This window comes from Mustela nivalis, assembly GCF_964662115.1.
Source record: "Mustela nivalis genome assembly, chromosome: 15".
NCBI classification, from domain to species: Eukaryota; Metazoa; Chordata; class Mammalia; order Carnivora; family Mustelidae; genus Mustela; species Mustela nivalis.
The window spans coordinates 8,939,371-8,956,390 of record NC_139034.1 but is presented as its reverse complement, the minus strand read 5'-3'; the positions used below and the strand labels follow the sequence as shown (position 1 = coordinate 8,956,390).

The 17,020-nt window shown below is 40.7% G+C and overlaps 2 protein-coding genes and 1 long non-coding RNA gene across 3 annotated transcripts in view; 1 reads left to right on the top strand and 2 right to left on the bottom strand.

The window, feature by feature from the left end:
• The window catches only part of LOC309848526 (ral guanine nucleotide dissociation stimulator-like), a 438,233-nt gene that overhangs the window by 330,525 nt on the left and 90,688 nt on the right, over nt 1–17,020 (top strand). The gene's annotated exons all lie outside the window — the stretch shown is intronic.
• The window catches only part of LOC309848891 (uncharacterized protein), a gene marked incomplete at its 3' end in the record, with an annotated part of 339,926 nt that overhangs the window by 247,471 nt on the left and 75,435 nt on the right, over nt 1–17,020 (bottom strand). The gene's annotated exons all lie outside the window — the stretch shown is intronic.
• On the bottom strand, nt 984–16,822 carry LOC309848539. Its single transcript, XR_014303114.1, has 3 exons — nt 16,745–16,822; nt 13,897–13,977; nt 984–1,072 (listed from the first exon to the last, which is right to left on the bottom strand). It is a non-coding gene; the product is annotated as an uncharacterized lncRNA (long non-coding RNA).

Sequence of the window (17,020 nt, the reverse complement as noted above, 5' to 3'; positions counted from 1 at the left end):
CTGCCTCTCCTGCCTACCTGTGATCTCTGTCAAATAAATACATAAAATCTTAAAAAAAAACAAAACTAATGCAAATTTTAAAAAAATAGATAAATCCTACTTTAATTTTCTGAGGTAACATAACACAGCAGAAAGAATATGGGACTTAGATGTCAGAAACATGTGTGGGACCCTTGTAAGTCATTTTAACTCCTCTGAGCATCCACTATTTCATATAAAATGAGGTAATAACATCTGACTTCTGGGCCTGCTGTGAGCATTATACAAATCTAAAAGAAAAACATTGAAGAGAGAAATGAGAAGACAGGCTTAATCAGTAACTATTTTTAAAAGGGGGTTGTGGAGTTAAAACCACCTACACCTACCCTAAGCCAAAAAGTTTCTGGAAAGCTTTTTAGCCTCTATTCTTTGCAGGGCTAAAGTGGGAGAGATCACATGCTCTCTAAATCAGGGTAGTGTAAAGATCCAATGGCTTAACAGACGTGAAACAGACATGAAGCAGACATGAAACAGACATGAAACTACAAAAACAACAGATAATGGGAAGAAGACCCAACTTTATTCTCCATAGAAGAGCCAAGCAGGCAAAAATAAATAAAATAAAAAAATTATCATTTCTCATTTCCTGGTATACAGAATGTAATCTTTGTAGAACATACTTCCAACATTAATCATACCTCATATTAATTACTGTGTGATTACCTCCCTCACTGAACTAGCACTTCCTTCAAGACAGGAACGTCAGCGTTGGTTTTTCCATGGCTAACGTACGTTCAGTCTTAGATGATGCTCAGTCAGTGCCTGCTGAACTGTGGTGTGCTATTATTTACCCTTTCTGGTACGTAAGAATACGTTCAGAAGTAGAAGAATTACCATTTTCCTTCCGTAATCTTGTTATGAACTTCTTAGGAGGAATCTTCTTCTGAGTGGCTATGTTATGGAAGAGGTCTGCTAGGCAGGTAAGAAGGTTCTCCTTCCTAGGTTGGCTCTTGTATGCTAGAACTTTTTCCCAAAATGGATGACAAAAATAAAGTGCTGGAAGAACTGAATTACAGTAGCAGGTATTCCCAAACTAGAATAGGAAAAAAAAAAAAAAAAAAAACTTGTTAAATATGGGGCAACACATTTTCAAGAGAATGAATTTCCATGTATAGTTAAGAAAACAGAGAGAAGATAGGGAATTTATGGTCCTCATAAATTACAAGGTATCTGAGAGTAGAAATAATTATTCTGTCTGCTAATCTGCCATTTGAACATTAAACGGATGCTCCAGGCATTGGTTTCAGCTTAAAACAGAAGGAAAATATATGCAATAAATTTGGCCTTCATAAAAACTAATTTTAAAAACTATACAGTTTAAACAGTAAGAGTACTTAAAAGGCTTAGACTTCTTTATAATTCTTTTTTCAATTCCCATTGTTAAATTGTAAATATTAAGCATTTCATATATTATACATTTTAAAATATAACTATCAAAAATTCTTTTGAAAAGACACAAAAGTGAGGTTTTCTATCAGATTCTTAAGTGCCATCAAAAAATAAAAACAAAGGGTCCCTGAGTGGCTCAGTTGGTTAAGCGTCTGCCTCCAACTCAGTTCATGATCCCAGGGTTCTACCACTGAGCCCTGCATCAGGCTTCCGTGCTCAGTGGGGAGTGTGCTCCCTCCTCTCCTCCTGACCCTCCCCCCATCTCTCCCCCGCCACCCACCACTCATGTTTGCTCTCTCTCCAATGAATAAATTAAAAAAATCTAAAAAATATTAATAATAAAAAGCAAAATAAAATGAGATCCTCTGAAATGTTAGATTAAAAATTTTCAAGGGCACCTGGGTGGCTCAGTCGGTTAAGTGTCTGCCTTCTGCTCAGGACATGATCCTGGGGCCCCACATTAGGCTCCCTGCCAAGCGGGGAGTCTGTTTCTCCCTCTGCTCCTACCATTTATCCCCCCACACTGTATTCTCTCTCAAGTAAATGAATAAATAAAAATCTTAAAAACAACAACTTTTCAGTATGCTAGCACAACCACCACTGAAATGCTGAGATACCTGCACATCACTCTTGATATATTACAAACAGACTTCAGGTGCATTGAATCCTCCACATGAACCGACTTCTTACCAGCCATGTGTAACTACAGCCTACTGAACTTTAACGTCCTCCTCTTTAATAATGGGGGAAAATAATCCTACCTTAGGAGACAATGACACACAATTTGATCAACATTCATTTTCTTCCTTTTTCCTTCCCACTAACAGACACTGGTTCCCAAAGCGAGCTGACAAAACACCCGTAAGTTGATTGATGAGGACGTGGGGAGACTTTGAAAGTGTAAGAAGAGGGAAGAGGACACTTCTCAAAGCACTACCAGGCAGTGAGGTCACATCCTCACTAACCTAAAAAGCCTAGGCAGAGGAGACTGTTTTAAGGGGCAGTGTCAAGGTGCCTGGGTGGCTCTGACGTTTAAGCACCAGACTCTTGGTTTCTGCTCAGGAGCTGATCTCATCATGGTATCAGGCCACAGCCTGATCGAGCCCCAATTCAGGTTCTGTGCCCAGCGGAGAATCTGCTGGAGATTCTGTCTCCCACTGCCCTACCCAACCCCAACTTGCACACACACTTTCTCTCTAAAAATAAGTATTTTTTTTTTTAAGGGTAATGTCAAACACATCCACAGACATGTACATTTACTTATATTTAAAAACCAGGGAAGATAAATTAAAAACTAATAAAAATGGTTATAGAGAAAGAGGAAGAGTAGAGAGGAATCAAAGTACCTTTTTAAAAATATTTACTTTGCACCGATCTTTTTTTAAACTAAATTAAATCAAAAATATCTCTGAAGAAAAAAAGAAATTCCTAAAGCTGAAAGGAAACAGAGATCAGTGACACCTAAATGTTTATCCAGTCCGTGGGAGAACTACACAAAAAATTGGTTCGAGCAACTTTAAAACATGGAGTTTTTACTATCCATGCATATTGAAATAGTCTAAGAATAAAAAGAAGAAATCTTTTTTTTAATAATTTCTTTTTTTAAGATTTTATTTTATTTATTTGACAGAGATCACAAGTAGGCAGAGAGGCAGGCAGAGAGTAAGAGGGAAGCAGGCTCCCCACTGAGCAGAGAGAGCCCAATGCAGGGCTTGATCCCAGGACCCTGAGATCATGACCTGAGCCAAAGGCAGAGGCTTAAACCCACTAAGCCACCCAGACGCCCCTTAAATTGGAATTTAAAGTATTAGTATAAACTCGTGTTTGTGTGTGTGTGTGTGTGTGTTTTCAACTTCTATCCACTGAAAGGCCTAGCAGCAACAAGTTTCCCTGGCACACAGATTGTATCCTTAAAAACCTTTTTCAACAAAAAGGAACTAGGATGTCTTACAGATATGGCTACACTAGGTCTGGGACAAGAAATATACAAATGTAGATCAGCCTGGAGTATATTTTGTACAGATTCAAGAGCCAAATTTCATTAAAAAGAAATACTGCAATTGATATAAAGCACATTATTCATATAAATATTTATGAACTAATAATGATATTTTATAAAACCTTTCATTAGACTCCATAGATGCTGTAAACTCATATATAAAAGGAGAACATCAAAGTTTTATCTTGTTCCCTCCCTCCCCCCAGCCCCGAGAGCTAGCACATGAGCACGGGGTTAGAGAGTAGGGGCAGAGGGAGAGAGAGAATCCCAAGCAGGCTCCACACCCAGCATGGAGCCAGGCAAGGGGCTTGATCACAGGATCCTGAGATCATGACCTGAGCCAAAATCTAGAGTTGAATGCTTAATTGACTGAGCCACCCAGGTGCCCCTTATCTTGTCTTTTTTATTTGAGAAAGAGAGCATGAGAAGGGGGAGGGTCAGAGGGAGAAGCAGACTCCCCACTGAGCAGGGAGCCTGATGGGGGACTAGATCCTGGGACTCCAGAATCACGACCTGGGCCGAAGGCAGTCGCTTAACCAACGGAGCCACCCAGCTGCCCCTTATCTTGTCTTTCTTGTAAGAACTATGGTTCATAGGGAATTAAAGAGTTGATGAAGAAGGTCCAGATTATAGAATAAATCCAGCTAATAAATTCAGAAGAAATGACTACAAATGATGGAGTAGGAAATAATTATCAATGGATACCAAAAGCGTTAGTGGCTGATGGGAACTTGAAAAACTATCTGAAGCCCCAGTGCACTACAAATTAAAAATGAACAGCCAGGACGCCTGGGTGGCTCAGTGGGTTAAGCCACTGCCTTCGGCTCAGGTCATGATCTCGGGGTCCTGGGATCGAGTCCCATATCAGGCTCTCTGCTCAGCAGGGAGCCTGCTTCCTCCTCTCTCTCTCTCTCTCTCTGCCTACTTGTGGTCTCTGTCTGTCAAATAAAATAAATAAAATCTTTAAAAAAAAAAAATAAAAATGAACAGCCAAACCTTTGTCTCTTGCAGAAATATGTAGCAACTCTTAGGAAGAATTCCTGTCTTAAAAAACAAAAGTACTACATTTTTTTAAACTACTAAATTTCAATCACATGTCTAGACCTATCTACCAATTTACAAGATATTTAAGGAACAGAGAAATGAGTTAAACAAGACCACAAAAAAAAAAAAAAAAAAAAAGAACAGAACATGAGGCCCAATGAGAATATATGATTTTTACATTCCTATTGCTGGTCAGAGCCAAGAAGTGGTTTCCATAAAAACAAGTGCTTTGAAGGCTTTCTAGGTAAATGCTAAAAGAAGTAGATGAAAAGGAGATGATGCATTGGTAGTACTGATAAATGTAACTCTGGATATACTTTAATAAAGCCTATCCGGGGGCTAAGTACACCTGCAGTAGAATCTACAGTATTACTGAGATTAATTTACCGATTATTCAGTATTAATTAGTCTGAAAAATACCAGTATTTGTATCACAGTCTAATGAAGCTAATGACCAACAAACTACGCCTCTGCCATCGGAGAGAAGATTCACTCTCCATCACTGGACACTTCTGTTAAAGAATAAGCAACAGGGATTTGAATGACTTCCACAGAGCAGGTAAAAGCAAAAGACAGCGTTTCACAGTATATTAGAAAAATTTATAATAAAGGCTGACCATATTATAAAAAAGAAGCAAATGGAATGATAAGCTACGGAACCAGAGGGAGTCTATTCTTTTGTACAGAATGCTGGGAGGTAGACTCCTGCTCATCTTCTGAACATAAGGCAATGAGTAACATTATAATCAGTTCTCTGGGGTCTTCTCTTATGGTCTTGCACTGATCTTCATCAATCCCATTAAAGAAAAATCAAAGCTTGAAACTACTACAATTTCTCCAGAACAAGCAGTAACTTTCGATCTTATTCATAACTCTGAAAATTTGTCTTCAGCTTCCCTGACAGTAACTTTCCTCCAAGTTCCTAAAACCTAAAAATGTATCTCTCTAGTGTGTAGCTTTCATGCAAAAGATTGTCTGCGATGATTTCCCCCACACTCCTGTTTCTGAATGCTCAATTTCCACAAAAGACATTGCTTTAAGGGTTGAAACCTACCCTATGTCTTCTCAGCTTGTTTTGAAGATCAAAGGTATAACCAGGTTCAAAATAAAGGGAAGCAAATTTTTAAAAGCCACCACTCTCCTCAAGGTCTGAGCATTGACTTTTTCAGTTGCTTACTGGACACAATGACATCCTCTACTGCCTTTTGCTCCTGGTTTTAAGATAAATGCCCCCTCCACAAATCTTTATCATAGCCCCATCACTAAGATTATCTTGAACACACATCCCTAATAAATACAAATAAAAATTATATGGTTCATCATATACATGAAAATACACTTTTATAAAATGTAAATTTATATACATAAAAATATACATTACATACAGTCAGCCTTTCAACAGTACAGGAGTTAAGGGTGCTAACCCCTCACATAGCCAAAAATCTGTGTGTAACTTTCACCTTCCCAAAAACTTCACTAATAACAGACTACTGCTTACCAGAAGCCTCACCTATAACAATTAATTAACACACATTTTGTATGTTATGTGTATTATATATAATAAAGTAAGCTAGAGAAAAGAAAATGCTATCAAGAAAATCATAAAAGAAAATACAATACTATACTGTGTACCAACAAAAAAAGCAAACTGCACATAGATGGACCTAGACCGCTCAAACCTGTGTTGTTCAACAGTCAACTGTGTAACAAATGTGACTGAGACAAAGTAAATATGTAAAATTTTTCTTATTTACATTAATTTTGTTTTCACTAAAAATTATTAATATTTAAGTGACAGCAATGAAACAAAGTGCACCGTGTGATAAACTGTGGGCTAAAGATTTTAATATTCGATTGCAGGTCTGAGTTTATGTTCAGTTATTTCTGAATGTGGCTTTAATGGCAATCAAAGATAGATACACAGATGCATAGACAGGTCCAAGGGGGAAAGTTTCCTTTACGGCCTTACTGTATTTTCGAAATTAAATTCTCCATCCTATTTACCAAATATGCTTGAATTCACTGGAGTGATCATCGGCCTTGAAAGCAGCACCGCTCAGCATCGAAGTGAACAGGCTCTGAAAGCAAACTGTCTAGGTCCAAGTATGCTTCTGCTCTCTGACCTCTGGAAACTGCCACGCCACTCTGCTTATCCGCGTCCTCGGATATAAACCGGGTTTGTAACACAGGGCCCACCTCCTAAAATCTTGAAAAGAACTAAACCAATAATCCACCTGCAGCACTAACAACAGATCCCTGGCCTTCATCACGGCACTGTTATTTTTGAAACTATCTTTTTAAGTCATTTGACCATTTTGAAAAATTAGATTAACAGAAATTAAATCGTATCATCTCTAAATCTACCTTGAAATTGTACTAGTTTATAAACATATAAATGAATAAGAGACAGTTACACTGTCAACTCTTTGGTGCTATGGAACCTGAAGTGACATAGGACCACTTCACACATGGATAGAGTGTGGATATTGGTATCAAACATTTAATAAGAATTAATAAGGCTGGGGCCCCTGGGTGGCTCAGTCAATTGAGCATCTGACTATTGATTTCAGTTGGAGTCATGATCTCAAGAGCCCCGGGATGGAGTTCCACATCCGACACCACCCTCCGGACTCCACTCTCCGCGGGCTCCACACTCAGCGGGAAGTCCCTCTCCCTCTGCCACCCCCCCACCCACCTCTCTCCAGCCCCGGTTGGGTGCACACACTCTCTCTCCATAAAATGAATAAAAGAATCTTTAAAAACAAGAATTAGTAAGGCTTCACTCTCATTTTTAGATAAAAATAAACATTAGTGATTCTGTATTTCTTTCCACAGCCCAATCGTTCATCTTACGTATATCATTTGGAGACTACTGGTGTTTCCCACCATTATGTTAACAGTATCGCCTAAAAAGAAAAGTTTTAAAATGTTTAAATGCTCCACTGTCCCCCGTGCTGGAGGCTGGTGACGATGATGCCTATCCTCTTTTAAGGATATGAACATCCCCTTCTAAGGAAAGACCCTCTTCCCCTACTACAGTTTGTTTAGGTGGCCCTGTTTTTGAACACCCTACTCACCAGTCTCACCACAGCCAAGTGGACCAGATCTAAAAGTGTCCTTCCATGTGCTAGTGGAAATGCATTCCTCACCACACACCCCTGAACTCCGCTGCCCCACCCTTTCTTACAGAAAATAACTTCTCTACATAAATTCTGCAAGGTTGTCAATCACAAACCCTTTCACAGACCCTGCCATGGGGCTGGACACTTGATCCAATCTCAGCAGAGGACTTGGGACACAACTGTTCTCTCGGATCTAATGTAAACATTCTCTGGGATCTCTGATAATCTAACCCTCAAGTAGCCTATGGCCATCGGGTGGAGAGAAACAAAATGACAATTAATTCAAACAAAAACAGAACCAAGACGTTTGCGTAATCAACTTTATTCTTGAGGATGTCCTTTTATAACCCGCAAATGGAAAGAAAGTTTCATTTTTATTTGTCGCTGTTCTTCACAATGCTCCTGTCCCCTGGACCAATTCGAACCAATGACCACTAGCCATTCAGGTGTAAAAATCCTTTTGTAAGATGGTCTAGGAACTCAACTGTTATTTCGTAACAAAGATCTTAGGGAAAAGCACCTTCCACTATAACCTCACAAATAGATTTGCTGAGGCGACATGTCTGTTGGCTCCTACTGTATTAGAAAATTAATACAGAACCATATCATAAGACAATGAGAAAAGACTATTTAAAAAGGTAGACTGTACAAAAGTAGAAAAGAGATACTGCTAACTGAAATCACCCCTTTTCTATCTACATACAAAAAGAAGTACTCACTAGCTAAAAGATACAAGGGGAAAAAGGCAATCTGGTTCATTGAATCAAAACAATTCATTTTCAAAGAAGTTAGCTGACCCTATAAAGGTGACATTTAAGCAGGATATTCTGCTGCAACAGAAAGCTTTCAAAAGGCTACCGGGCCTACTCAAGATAGTTTCTGAACCCCCACTCCACAGTAGTATTCCTCCTGCTTTCTAATAACATCAGAAATATTAAAGCATTCACAAGAATTAAAACAACAGGAAATCCCCACTCAATGTATTACATAAAGTACAGTGACAGACATCAGAATAGTAAGAAAGAACTGCCATCAAAGCGATCCTTTGTGAAAATGTTCTTCCAAAAAAAGATAACTGCAACGGAAAGTAATGGAAAATAGGTTATACTAACAATATGGAAAGTAACCCCTATGTTGAATTTTCTGCCAGTTAATTAAACTATGGTTATTTTTCTTCTGTCCATTAAAAAAAAATTAAAAAGTCTGATTTTCTAAGTGCCCAAATACATGTACTATTTGCCAAAGGCAAGTGGTAGTGAATGATTGTGCCACTCACAAAAAGTCACAAAAAAAGCCAGTCACAAAAAGCCAGTCACAAAAAGGCTCCAAACAGGCAGTTCTGATAGAAACCCATCTCGGTGTAAGCTTTTTGTTAGAAGCAATTAAAATAAACCTTGAAAATGCATACTTAGCTAAGAGCATACTGATAAAAGAAAGAAAATACATGTGTGCCTCATTTTAACAAAATTCAATTATTGGAAAAGATAAACCAGAGTTCTTAAAACAGTTACATTCCAATGTTGTTTCAACACTAGCTACCTTGTAGACAGGTACAGCGAGGGAAAAAAAAGTCACAACATTACCTCTGAATTAAATAAGCTACCCTCTCCTACCCTCCCCCCACAAAGCTCCACCCTTCATTTTTAAGGGACTCCTATAGTGTGATTAACTCCAAAAATTTCTTAAAAAGGAAGAAGGTGCGGGGGCGGGGGACAGAGAAAGAGTGATGATATTTTAAGAGCTGCAAAACAGGACATATACAATAAAGTTAACAGTATAGAAGACAGTCGGAAGGTAGCCGGAAAGTTTAAATCACAGAGTTAAACACTATACTAGTTCTGCTGCATCTACTCTGACCACCAATTAATTTCTCAATATAATTCAGGTGTTCCTCAATCTTTCATAGTTGGAACGCTGGCTACCTCAGAGATCCCAATTTTTCATAATAACTAGGCACAGAGATCAGAAACTACATTTCTACCCATTAGATGAGTCTCTGGAAGGGATAAAAGACAAAGCTTCCTCTAAAGATCTCTTACTAACTCCACTCCCTCCTGCTTCTCTTAGGTGTTACTCAGTATCAGTTAGTCAGTTTCAGGGAGAAGCACAAATACCACCATTTTAATTTGGAATGATTGATCCATGGAGAATAATAATAAAAATAAAACCTTCTTAGAAATCCTTTTGTTTGTTTTTTTTTCACAGCTGACACAAAGCAATATTCCAGAGAAAAAACAGCATAACAAAAAAATAGACTAATTTCAGAACTCATTTTATAATAAATTTTCTCAAGGATGTTGTTTTAGTTGTTCTGAGTCTATCTACAGAACAAGTTACAGTCAGACACAAAACGGAGAGACTGAAATACTTAAACTGGAGAGGATTAAAGGTAAAACAGCCTTCAATATATAAAACATTCCTCTGCTGAAGAAAATGGGTCCTTCTGAGACACAATTCTAGACACACATCAACGTAAGAACGTGAACCGAATCCGGGTGGGAGCCACAGGGAAGGAGTTCATGGGAGTGGAGCAGCTAGGGTGCTGCCCTTGCCAGAATTGCCAGAATGTACACCAGGCTTCCAATCACCAGACACCTCTGCTCGTAAGCACGGATGCTTCAGACATGAGAAGAGGCCCAGATCGTGTTAAACCAGGGAAATTAAATAGTCATCTCCCCACCTTCCCCACAAAACCCCAATAATATGACAGTAAAAGAAGATATTAAGCAAAAACTCAAAAGGCCAAGAAAAAGGGGGAGGGGTTGAGCTTCCCCTAAAAACACGGTCTGGTCAGAAGTCTTTGAAAAGGACCATTTAGACCCCTAGATGACACTTACCCTTTCTTTCAACTGCAGGTTTAGTCTCCACAGAAGCTGCACAGAAGAATCCGGTTCAAAAGCCCTTAAGGACAGCAGAGGACAGCAGTGAGGCACCAAACAGAAAACAGAGGGCTCAACAAAACCCTGAACTAAGCTACCTCTGACAGAAACTGAAAGTCCCTCAGGACCAAGTAAGAGTCCCAGAGGAAATGCTCCAGCCATTGGAATGGGAGGTGGGGGGATGCAGCCATTTCTAACACCTGCCTGCCAAGGGTCACCCTAGAGGAAACCACAGCAGACAAGCTCCACCCATAGTACTCCAAGTCCCAGAGTCTCACTTGTATGTGTGAATGAAATTTAAGGAAAGTTTCCATTAGAAAAGACGGAGTTTAAAACAGTGGGGGGGGGGGGTGCTCAAAAAATCCAGTAAGCATAAGAAAACCTCACCAACAAAAATTATAAATAATATCTTGGGGAAAAAAACAGGATATTGCCTCCTTCTTCTATACTCCCCTCGTGCTCTTCCCTACGCAGATCCTCTACACCACCTACTACGAGTCCATCGCCAAGTGGGGCCCCTTCGGCTACTACTTCTTCAACGTCCTCCTGGTGATGCTGCAGCTGCTGCACGTGTTCTGGTCGTGCCTCATCCTCCGCATGATCTACAGCTTCGTGAAGAAAGGCCGGATGGAGAAGGACGTGCGCAGCGACGTGGAGGAGTCCGATTCGAGCGACGGGGAGGCGGTCCCCGAGCACCTGCCGCTGAAGAACGGCGCGGCTGCCAGGCCTGGGGCGGCCCAACCGACGGCCCTCGGAGCCGGACAGCTGGGCGGCTGGCCAACGGGCACACGCCGGCCACATAGCTCGCAGAGGCCCGGCCTTCAGGGCCGCCCCCAGTGCCCCATAGCTGGGATTTGGCTGGGGGCGGCTGGACTGGTGGCCCTGGGGCCAGCTCTGGAGACTGGGATGGCCCTCCCCCGGGGGGAGGGGAGAGGGCTAATGATCTGTCTCCAGCCCCTTCCTTCTGCCTGCCCTGCCCTGCCCTGCCCTTGGGCAACTGGACAGAGCTGGGGAGGGTGGGCAGCAGCGGAGGGCCCAGCTCCAGGCTGAAAGGGGCCCAATAAAACATGAATGGAAAAAAAAAAAAAGATAAAAAAAATTAAGATAACACTCTACGAAATAAAAAGTGCAATGAACTGGACCAAAAAGGGCAATAGTCCAAAATGTAGAATAATATCAGATGATCAAAAAATGGAAGAAAAAGGAGGGAAAACAGAGAATCAATCTGCATTTCAATATGCAACTAAGACTATATGAAAAAAGAACAAAGAGATTACACTGATTGGAAGCAATTATCCAAATACTGGTATCAGAAATATTCTAGAACTGAGGAAAATGAAACATGTCTAAATGGGTTGATAAACAGCCAATAACAGCGGGAGACACGAAGGACCACATCATGGGGCCTTGGGGTCTAAATGGTCCACAACAACAGCGGGAGGCACGAAGACGCATCATGAAATTTCAGAACACTGGCTATCCATTCACATTCTGAAAGGAAAGCCTCCCAGAACATCTTTGTAAGGGACAAAAGCCACACACAGAAGAGATGAAGAATCAGAAGGGCATCAGTCCTGCCGATGTCAACGGAAGCCAGAAGTCCACAGAGTAACCCCCTTACAATTCTAAAGGAAGGTTGTAACTTAGGATCTCCATCTAGTTTTGACAATAACCAAAACATTCTTAAATACACAAGATCTCAAAGTCACCTCCTGTGCACACTCCCTAAAGAAGCTACTACAGGGGGCGCCTGGGTGGCTCAGTGGGTTGGGGCCTCTGCCTTCGGCTTGGGTCATGATCCCAGGGTCCTGGGATCGAGCCCCACGTCGGGCTCTCCGCTCAGCAGGGAGCCTGATTCCCTTCCTCTCTCTCTGCCTGCTTCTCTGCCTACTTGTGCGCTTCGTCTGTCAAATGAATAAATAAAATCTTTAAAAAAAAAAAAAAGAAGAAGAAGAAGCTACTACAGAACACGTTCCACAAAGCAGGGAAAAACCCAAGCAGAAGAGGGGATCCAGGGAAGGAGAGAAGCAAAGGGCTGTCCGGGGTAGCGGTAAAAGGACGCAGAGGCCACACGGCAGGATAACAGGGCTCCAGAGGGATATTAACATTCTGGGGCTGACGCAGTGCAAACTGGTACTGAGGAAGTCTTTTTGCATTTGTTAGTGCTGCTGAAGACTTGAAATAAATGAAAATTAAGGATGAAATTTAATGAAAATGAATAAATGAAAATTAAGGATGTGGAAAAATAAAGCAGTGGTGAATTCCACGCCAGAGAATTGGCAGGGATGGTGCTAGAAGAGGGCTAAGTTTCTGACCTACCGTACAGGAAGTCAGTGAACTGGTTTGTTTTGTTTTTAAGATTTATTTATTTGACAGAGAGACAGTGAGAAAGGGAACATAAGCAGGGGGAGTGGGAGAAGGAGAAACAGGCTTCCTGCCAAGCAGGGTGCCTGATTCGGGGCTCGGTCCCAGGACACGGAGATCACAACCTGAGCCAAAGGCAGATGCTTAATGACCCAGGCGCCCCAATGGACTGTTTCTAATAGCAGCATAGGCACGTGATCTAGAACACAGGGGTAGATTCAGGGAAAATGGCCAGGCTCCTCTGGGGAGAGGGCACTGTGGAGTGGGGACTGCTAATTCTGTCACAAGCTTCACACCCATGAGAGGACTCCCAAAGGAAAAGGAAACACCCACACCACTTAAACTGCTTGCTTCAAATCACACAAGAAATCCACCTCACACATCACAATTACATACTAGTGTTTAGTAACACACAGGTGTGTTCAATGGAACTTTCTTTGTCACCCGTATTACTCTCTCTCTCTATAGCATAGAACACTCACCCTGGACCCACCTAATAGTACCCTACAACACAGATTTGTGGTGTGTGCTGATGATTCAGAAAAGAGTTAAAAGTTCTAAAAGAAAGTTCTTCCAAAGTTTTAATAATGCATAATTACTAGAATTACCTCCACAAGCCTGGGGAATGTACCTTTTACTTGTATTTTGCCCTTGTAGATCTATACTAGTTAAACACTGCCGGAAGTTGACAAATAGTTTACAGACACAGGGAGGCATTTACAAAAGGTTATTATACCTGTACATTTGGACCACTTATATTTAGGCATTTAAAGGATTCTCAAAGAATCAAGAGATCATTTGGTGTAAGCCATACAAAATTTAAGTTGTGAAAAATTCTGACACAAAATAGGAAAAATTTAAAAACCATTTAAAAACTCTTATGACCTTGGGCAACTTTGTTTCCCTTTCATTAAAAAGGGAATTTCAAATCAAGTTTCTTGGCCTTAAGCCTAGTGAGGCAAATAAACAATTTTCCTTTAATAAATGATGAGATGCATGCATTATTTTTAAAACTATTTCCAAAGGTACAGGTGAAGACTAAGTATCAATGGGTACTTACATTGACTAATCCAAAATAGTGCTCATTGACTGGAAACTGTTCTGGACCAATCTCTTTCTCTAATGCCGAGGCATTGGCGCCCTTTAAAGCAGAGGTCTTAGTATCTGTAGTATTAAGTTTTCGTAGTTATAGAGGCATTACAGAGAAATCCTTTAAAAACAATGTTCCCTTTGACTCCCTAACATTACTGGAAAATAAAGGATGATAGTGAAGAGTAAAGGATTTTAATAATATGACTAAAAACTAGTTCGCAAGAACTTCCTCAGGAAACCAAAGCATGGATCAAGAAATTCTATTTGTAATGTGTTACTATTTTCTGGGTAATGCATTAAAGACCCTGCTGTACCATGTGCTCTAACAGGAGAGCTGAAAACCAAATATGCAGATATGCAATAACCTAACGATTCTTTGAAGCGATATACCTGAAAATCCCCCCACGGATCCCAAACGACAAGAACGTTGTGTGAAATGGCACTGATGAATGTGCAACTGCCAACCATCCTACTACGCAGCAGAGTCAGAATCATGGAACTAGATTTACATACAAAAACACGACCATTTCACAAAAAGATAATGTTAAAGAAAAAAATGAGATTAACACGTGTATAAAAAATAGGAGATGGCAAATGGGCTGAAGAACAGACATGAAACATACTTGAGTGGGTGCTGAAAGAGAACCGGGACATGGCATTGAGGGTGAGGGATTAAAAAGGGAAAAAATAAAATGAAATGCAACCAAAATACGGCCCTGCGGCCAGACAACAATTGAGTGTCACAGTCTCAGGAATATGACTGACTCAACTCTGTGCACTGGGGTCCCTGAAAAAAAGCGGGGGGAGGCCGGGAGCACGGTGTCCCTGTATGGTGGCACATGCCACTGAGCGGACTCCAAACATAGCCGGAAGGGAATTGACAGCAATACTGAAAACCCAACTCTAGATACGGTTACTTGAAAACTCCCAAGAAAACATACCACCACCTACATAAAACTGATATGGTATGACTCACAAAATACCTGAACACCAGTTAGCAAAGTCACACACGACAACATACACGCTATGCCTCCTCCGAGGCGCTGACTCGAGGCTAACGCTACCGCTGTGCCCAGAAGCCCATCCCTGTTGTTTCCTGACTGAGCTCCGCTCCTGGACTTGGGAAGCCCAACCTCTGTTAGACGACACATCCTCAACTTCCTGATTGCAAGTACTGATTACACAGACCTGGTGGACTGGTGGTCAAATTCTACCAAAACAAGACATTTCCTTTACCATCTTCCTGCCCTCCAGCACTTGTATATAAACACGACAGTGCTTTTATTTATTTTTTAATTTAGGACTTATTTTAGGCTTTCTGCAAAACCTTCATATAATCGCTAGTTTACAGATACCATTTATTTCTAATCTGGCCATCCACTGTTCCAGAACAACATCAAATTCAAATATTTCAGCAGCTACAAGATCTACTGAACAAATCTGTCTTGGTGCGAATGTTGGAAGCCCCTCTCCCCATCCCCGCCAGCACAAGTTATCAGGTCATAAATGTTCCTCAAATATGTTGAAAAATATCCATAAGCCCAGATGTTTACCACCTACTCTAAGAACTAATACTAGTTTATTCAAATAAGTATAACCCCTTCCCCACAAAACAGAAGGGCAGGGGAGAAGGCAGGGGAAGGAGGAAAAAGAAGAAAGGTTCTATTACCCAAAATACAACCTTATTACATCTTTTTATGTGGAACAGTAAAATGCCAGTACATGTAACTCAGGAAAGCATTTCTGGCCCTTAGGATGAGCACAGTAACACATGAACATTGTCTCTCCGATGTAATGCCAATCACACACCGCAGACCGGGTATTCTAACCATGCCAGAGGATCCACTTATTCCCGCCCCTCCATCACAGATTTTCATGCCTGCTTAGAAAATCCTCCAGCTGTCCTGCATCCTCAAAGTAAGTCTCACTATGGATCAAGTTATTAGCTTCTCTGCACCTCGGTTTCCTTAACTACAAAAGGAAAATGTCACCAACTACTTCAGAGGATAGCTACAAGGAAAGGAATTTAAACCTCTATAAAAGCATCCAGCGGCGTCCCATAAATATTGGTTCCCTTCTTTGCCTTCCCTTCAAATTCAAGGTGGGGGAAGAAAGCTACTCTCATTAGCCAGTAATGTTAATAAATGTCTGCTCCATGCAACATAGAAGAAAACAAGTCAGAAGAAAAATGAGATAGCTTTAAAAATAATAATAATAATAAGGTATTATTAAAAAAATGGATTTCCTCACCCAGGCCAATTCCACCAAGCGGCTCAGAAGTACAGTCACTGTAGTCTCCAGAGGCTGACAATAAAGCAAAACCACAATCCAATCAGAGATCTGGGAAGAGGAGGCTAAGTGTGATAAAATGGAAACAGCCATACACCATAGCCATTGAACCTTTCTGGATTTATGAAGCTTCATTTGCAAAATAAAAGGGTCCATCTCCTCACTGATTTTCAAAAACCCCAGCCCCCAGGTTATCTGTTGGGTGCTCAAGTAAGCCTTTACCCAAATTAAGGTTTTCACAGCTAAGCCTGTTTAGAAAATTAAGACTAGGTAATTTCCAACTCAACATTCTACCATTAACAATCACTTTTACCAACATTTCTGAGAACATTTACTATACCAGCACAAAACTCCATGGAGGGCCAAGCCAACCAATAATACATGCCAAACAACACAGTTCAGAAGAGAAAGATCAGAGCGACAGATTGAATAGGGGGAGCAAATCCAAATGGAAAGTTCAAAGAGAGAATGGAATTCACTTTATGACAGTTCTAAATTAAAGGACAGCATAGTAACATATACCTTACCATGATAATGATGCTGTATAATGCAGATTCTGTGACTGTGCAGGATAGTCTTTGGGCATGAACTCAAGATCTTCTCTGCAGAAACAATCAGAGTACATATTTCTACCTCTAGCTGAATGCTAACCCCAAATGCAAAGAGGAGACGAAGTAATTCGGTTTCTGATGACTGGTTTTCAACACTAGAGTTTGATATAGCTGGGGAGAAAGGGCCACCAAACCAAATGTTTGCTGTAGAATTTTTAGTATCTTCAAAAGGGTTCTCAATGTCATCCCTTG